This window comes from Falco biarmicus, unplaced genomic scaffold, assembly GCF_023638135.1.
Source record: "Falco biarmicus isolate bFalBia1 unplaced genomic scaffold, bFalBia1.pri scaffold_27, whole genome shotgun sequence".
Classification (NCBI taxonomy): Eukaryota; Metazoa; Chordata; class Aves; order Falconiformes; family Falconidae; genus Falco; species Falco biarmicus.
In genome coordinates this window covers 3,168,000-3,174,863 of record NW_026611833.1, presented here as the reverse complement: position 1 = coordinate 3,174,863, position 6,864 = coordinate 3,168,000, and positions in this window count along the sequence as shown.

Below are 6,864 nucleotides of genomic sequence, written 5' to 3'. Positions count from 1 at the left end.
ACCTCCCAGAGCCGGCTGGGGAGAGGGCTGGTCACCCCGCGGCCCATGGCGACTGCCGGGAGCAGCTCGGCGTGGCCAGTGGCCTCTGGGCACGGGCCTGCGGGCCTCCCCTGCGTTGCTGTAGGCGGGCACCGGAGCGTCCCCAGGCCTGGGCGCCCTGTGTGGGAGCCATGCCTGGGGACAAGGCCCCGGGCGGTGGCAGCCAGAGCTGCTGCACGCACACAGGACTGAGCTCTGCAGAGGCTGCTGGCACCGGGGGGATGTGGGAGGTGCGGGCTCGGGCCTGCTGGGGCCTCTGTGAGGGGCAAGCAGGGGCTGCCCCACGCCGGGCACAGCCGCGCACAGCCAGTCCCCGCCAGGCTCCACAGCATCGCCAGGGCTTTGTGATGCAGGCGGCGCACCGTGCCCAGAGGTCATTGTGATGCGGGTCCCCACGGTGACCCCGCAGGTATTTAAGGAGCCAGAGCCCTGGGGTGCCCACTCCCAGGAGAGCCACTCCCTCAGGAGGCAGCATCTCCCCTGGGTGAGCATGGCCGGTCGTCGGCAGGCGCCGCCGAAGATGCCCACGCATGAGGAGGCAAACGCCCCCCCCCAGCCCAACAGCAGGCTGCCGGGCCTGCAGAACCGGCGCCAGGTGAGGGACGGGGCAGGAGGGGGAGGCCGGTGGTGGGACAGGGCCACGCGGAGCTGCCTTAGTGCCAGGGCCGGGCTTGCCGCCACTGTGGGGGCCGCTGTGCCAAGGCAGCCGCCTCCAGTCCTTGACTTCTCCTCCTCCTGCCCGCAGATGGGCCACAGGCAGCCGCTGGCAGCACCGCAGGACAGCCAGGAACAGGCTTCGTCGCCCCATGGGAACAGGCTGCCACCGCTCCCCTGCCCACAGAGCTCGCAGGCCGCTGGGAGCCGACGCGCACAGGTAGGGAGCCCGAGGGAGCCCGGGACAAACGTCTTCCCGAGTCCAGGCACTGCCGACAGGCAGGCGGGAGCTGCAGGAGGGGATGGGAGGGCCCGGTCACGTAGCGAGCTGAGCCCCCCAAACCGTGCCTGCAGGCTGCCCGGGCATGCTGGGGATGCTCCCAGGAGTCACTGTGGGCCATGGCCGGAGCAGTGCGCTCCCCAGCCAGCTCTGGGAGCCGAGCGGGAACTCCCTGTGGGGCCGAGTGCTGCCCTGGGGGCTGGCAGGGGAGCCGGCACAGGGGCTTTTCCAGCTGGGACACGGGGGCACGGGCGAAGGGCCACAGTCACGCAGCCTCTCTCCTCGCCTTCTCTTGCAGACGGACAGCCCGGCGTGCAGGGTGGCAATGCCCTCCATCAGGGTGAGGCGGGAGGAGACAGCCCGTCTGCCAGCAAGGCAGGCAGCAGCACCACAGAAGGTGCACGCAGCTCGGGCACCAGGAGCTGCCAGCACTTGCTGCAAGCTCCTGCCTCTGCCAGCAGCAGCCTCTGCAGCTTCTGCCCAGGGCAGGGGAAAGGCCAGCAGCACTGCAACCAGCAGACACCGACAGCTTGTCCCATCTACTTGGGGCATCCCTGGTGAGCAGGGGAAAGCCACCAGTGCGCAGAGCAGGAGGCATGCCCCACACAGCCCTGCAGCCAATGCCACAGCTGGGAGGGAGACAAAGAGGTGCCTTTTGAGTACGGACCCGGACAAGGTTTGCACTGGGAGCCACCGACCCAGCCAGCAGACAGCGGCACAGTGGCATCGGGAACACAGGCTGGGTGCGGCGAAGATGGCAAGATCAGAGGAGGTCCGGGTGGCCCACAGTGGCAAGGCCCCTGCAGGTCAGCACGTGCCTGATCCTCATGCACGTAAAAGCACCGGTGCTGCTGGCAGGGTTTCTGTGCCAGCTTCCCTGGGCAGGCGGGATGTGGCTTCAGGGCAGCAGGGACAAGCGGAAGAGCGCGATCTCAAAACACAGGTGACGCTCACCAAAAACAAGTGCAAAGGCAAATCGCTGCGGGAGCACCACAAGGCTCTTCAGGAGCATGTGGCCATGCCGTCAGTGAAGACGGAGGATCAGAAAGCCCAGCCCAGCAGGACAGGCAGTCATGCAAGCGCAGCAGCTCGTGTCCCCAAGAAGAACTGGGCAAGGGCAGCAAGGCCACGGAACAGCCCGGGGTCCCTGCCAAAGGAAAAAGACTGGGGAGAAGACAGAGACAATGAGCTGCCCCAAGAAGAGGGCATCACCATTCACAGCATCTGGGTCAACCCCTCATTCCTGGAGTTCTTCCAGGACCCCCACGCTGGTCCCCAGGATGGGCCCTGCTGGCTGAGCAGTGTAGGCAGAGGGGCAGCAGCAGACGCAGCTGGCAACCTACAGAGCATTTCAGCTATGCAAGGGGAACCCGTGGAAGTTGAGCCAGCAGCTGCTGCCCTGGCCACACCTTCTGAGGAAGAGGGGCACTGCGCACATCTAGCTCCCATAGCACAAGAGTCAATGAATGCACCCGATTCTGCTCTCCTCAGTGAGCAGCCCACAGCAGCACAGGCAGAGAGCCAGGCGGCTGCCCCACACAGCCCCGCAGCCTACAACATGGCTCTGCAGGACACAGACCAGTGTAAAATGAGTGGGGTCCTGAACGAGGCTGTGGCTGTGATCCAGGGACTCGGTCAGCAACTGGCAGAACAGCGGGACCCAGCACAAAACGTGCATGTGGTGATGGCACCAAGACCACCTTCAGCAACTCAGGACAGCGAGTCTTCCTTGCCTGGAAAGCCTCCAGGAGAGGCCAGCACAGCCTCTCTCGTGCAAGAGGAATGTGAGGATGGGGAACACATGGCTTCTGCCATGTCTGGAGACCATCAAGGAGAGGCCAGCACAGCCTCTCTCGTGCAAGAGGAATGTGAGGATGGGGAACACATGGCTTCTGCCATGTCTGGAGACCATCAAGGAGAGGCCAGCACAGCCATTTTCTCCCCAGCAGCGCACGAGGAAGATCTGGCTTCATTGCTGCCTCAGATCTCTCTGGATGATGCTGCCATACCCCACCTTGACCGAGCAGGGGAAGATAAAAGAGGTTACATGGATTCTCCCTTGTCTGCAGAGTCTTGGCACCAGGTGAGCCTGGAGTGCATGTCGGGCACGGGCCATCACAAGGTCCTGTAGGCACGTATAGTGTCCAGGGTGTGTGCGGCAGGGAGATGGCTGGTGCTGTCCGTGTCAGCCCGCTGACATCCCCTCCATCTCCTGCCTGTGCTCTTCTTCTCCCCATGCAAGTGGCCTCCCAGCACAGAGGTGACGCACAGCCCTCCTCTGGCTGCAGGGACCATAAACCTAACCAACCCGACACATGGCACTGCGTAGTCTACCACTAAAGCATGTCCCTAAGCGCCTGTCTTTCCCCGGTAGCCAATAACGGATGCCTAGATCTCCTTTGGCTGTTAATGTTTTTATAGGATGCGCCAGGGTTCATGTCTGAGGAGGACAATTGGGAAGATGACGATGATAAAGAGCTGTCCCAAGATAAGAACATCATCTACCACAGCATCTGGGTCAACCCCTCATTCCTGGAGTTCTTCCAGGACCCCCACGCTGTTCCCCAGGATGGACCCTGCTGGCTGAGCAGGGACAGAGGCAGAGGGGCAGCAGGAGACACAGCTAGAGACCTGCAGAGCATGTTCCCTGTCCCGGAGGAACCCATGGATGCTGAGCCAGCAGCTCTTTCCCTGGCAACCGCTCCTGAGGAAGAGGGGCACTGTGCACCTCTAACTCTCATAGGAAAAGAGGTGGCAAAGGCACAGGAATCTCCTCTCCTCAATGAGCAGCCCACAGCAGCACAGGCAGAGAGCCAGGCGGCTGCTCCACACAGCCCCGCAGCCTGCGCCACACCTCTGCAGGACACAGACCAGTGGGACGTGAGTGAGATCCTGCACAAGGCTGTGACAGCGATTCAGAGACCCAACAGGCAGCTGGTAGAACAGCGGGACCCAGCACAAACCATGCATGTGGTGACTGCAGCAACACCTGCAGCATCTCAGGACAGTGAGTCTTCCTTGCCTGGAGAGCGTCAGAGAGAGCCCAACTCAGCCACTCTAGTGCCAGCAGAATGTGAGGATGGAGAACACACGGCTTCTGCCGTGTCTGGAGACCATCAAGGAGAGGCCAGCACAGCCATTTTCTCCCCAGCAGCGCACGAGGAAGATCTGGCTTCATTGCTGCCTCAGATCTCTCTGCATGATGCTGCTGCACCCCACCTTGAGCCAGCAGTAGAAGATGAAACAGATGCCCCGGGGTCTCCCTTGTCCTGGGACTCTTGGCACCAGGTGAGCCAGGGGCGCGTGACCAGCACTGAGCACCACGAGCTACGGCCGGCAGGTGCAGTGTCCAGGCCATGTGCAGCAGGGAGATGGCTGGTGCTGTCCGTGTCAGCCCGCTGACATCCCCTCCATCCCCTGCCTGTGCTCTTGCTCTCCACGTGCATGTGGCTTCCCAGCACAGAGGTGACGCACAGCCCTCCTCTGGCTGCAGGGACCATAAACCTAACCAACCCGACACATGGCACTGCGTAGTCTACCACTAAAGCATGTCCCTAAGCCCCTGTGTTTCCCCCGGTAGCCAATAACGGATGCTTAGATCTCCTTTGGCTGTTAATGTTTTCATAGGAGCAGCCAGGGCACTCAGCCATAGAGGAGGACAAGCGGGAAGACGACGACGGTGGCAAAGAGCTGTGCCAAGGGGAAGACGTCGCCATCCACAGCATTATGGCCCACCCCTCATTCCTGGAGCCGTTCCAGGACCCCCGTGGTGGTTTCCAGGAGGGGCAGCCAGCCCCTGAGCAGAGCGATAACACGTGGCCCTGCTCCACGCCCAGGGATGAGCCCGAGGATGAGCCAGGTACATCCCCGAGTGTAGCGCTGGCCCGGCAAGGGAAGGCTTAGCCCAGCCGTCCCGGCAATGTGCACCCAAGCCAAAGCAGAAGGACTGCGTGCATGGGGGCTGGCCGTTCCCTGGCCACCACTCCCTGGGGAAAGCTCTCGGTGGCGGGGAGCAGGCAGGATCTTGCCCGGTACCTGCCCAGCCCCCTGCCTACACTTGTCTTCCTTCCACAGGCATGGCTGCCCTCCCGCATGCCCCAGCTCGACGGCGACGGCCCTCCCTCCTCCGCAGGGCGCTCAGGGCTCTGCGCAAGGCTTTCTGCCCTTCTTGCATCAGGCCACAGCAAGAGCAGCAGCGCCGTGCTGGCAGAGGGGTCCCCAGAGATGGCAGCTGGCCCTGATCCTGTGCGGTACCCAGAGGGTGTGGCACAGGGAGGCACGCGAGGCATGGGTGCATGGACGGCGCCCAACACGTTCAGCTGCCATGAGGACGTTGTGGTGCCAGACTCTGCTCCACCCTGGGCACGTTCTGAGAGCAATAAAAGCTGAGCACGTTCCGCCAGTGGTTGCCTGTGCCTGGTCCATCCTGGGAGAAAGACGTGTGCAGGCAAGGCCCATGCCGGCAGGCAGAGCTGGAGAGCCCCTGTGCTCCTTCTTCTCCATGCCAAGCAGAGCCCACGCCTTGGGCCTCTGCCCGTGCCTCTGGCGCTCCAGCTGCTGACCAGCTGGGGCCTCTGCTGCCCTTGCTCCCAGGGCCTGTTATTTGAGTCAGCCTCTGTCCTCAGGGTGTCCTGGCACTTGCTCGGGAGAGCCCTGGGCTGGTGCTGGCAGCAAGCCGGCACTCTGGCCGGAACTTGCCTCTAGCTGACTTCCAGGTGCCTCTCTGCCATTCAAACCGAGGACTTTGACCATTTCCTTTGCATCGTAAACTTGGTCTGGTTTAACTAATGCTTGCACCGCACCACCCCGCAGCACCTTGGTCTCACGAGGAACCTGCCCATGGCAGGGGGGCGTAGGAGCACCTACATGAGCCACTTGTTTTTAAAGCCCTCCGGTTTTAAGACCTTGTCCTGAGAGTAGCTGTTTTGGTGAGAAAAGCCAGACCTTCGGTAGTTTAGCTGTTGGCCAGACGTCTGGGGGCTCCGTCTAGAGTTGGTTCTTGACATTTTGCCATATTAGCAGGGCAGCAGGACCATGCTACGAACGAAATGAGGTGCACAACAAACCTCTCAGAATAAACTGAAAGAGGTTTTTACAGACGTTTGAAACAGAAATAGGGAAGACTGGATAAAGGTGGGGAGGAAGACTGATGAGGATACTTGAACATTGCTGCCTGAGGAAGCAAACCTCAGAGTAAACTGTTACGTGTATGTGCATTTATGTCTCTGTCTCAGGCATCTTTCCACTTGTGCATTTCCCTGACCTTTGGCTGTTCTTAGACGAGAATCGGTTCTGGAGGAGAGTGCTTCAGACTTCTTTCTGTAACACTGGGACCCAGGAAGTGCCTCGGTGGCACCCCTAGCTGTGACGAGAGAAGGATTTTCCTTCCGTGGAGCCTTTCCTTCACTGTGGCTGTTTAGAACAGGAGGAGGCATGGGAGACCTTCCAGGGTGCCTGCTAGCTGAAATGATTCTGGCGTTCTGTGGGCAATATAGCCACACCTTTCTCTGTCCTCCTTTATGGAGAACATCTGGCATGAACCTTGGGTGGTAGTGGGTGTCATTGTGATTCTCTTTTGAAACGTAATTTTTCACAGTTTAAACTCCAAAACGCTCTAGTGATTACACGCATGCATGCAGTTGGGCATCCTTTTCCTTCCCGGAGAGAAGCCTAGAAAAACCTCAAGCATGTGGTGTAGCTGAGAGTTGCAACGGGTAAGAAACTAGGCAAGGAAGCGCTTTCTGACATCAAGGACCAAGCGGGTTGACAGTTTCCCCCCTTCTGGCTTGGCACTGGAGTTTCAAACCATGGCACCGCATGCCTTGCGGCACCATTTTCTGTGTTGGCTGCCTGAGGCAATGGAACAGCTGAATTCAGAGGGATCCTGTGCC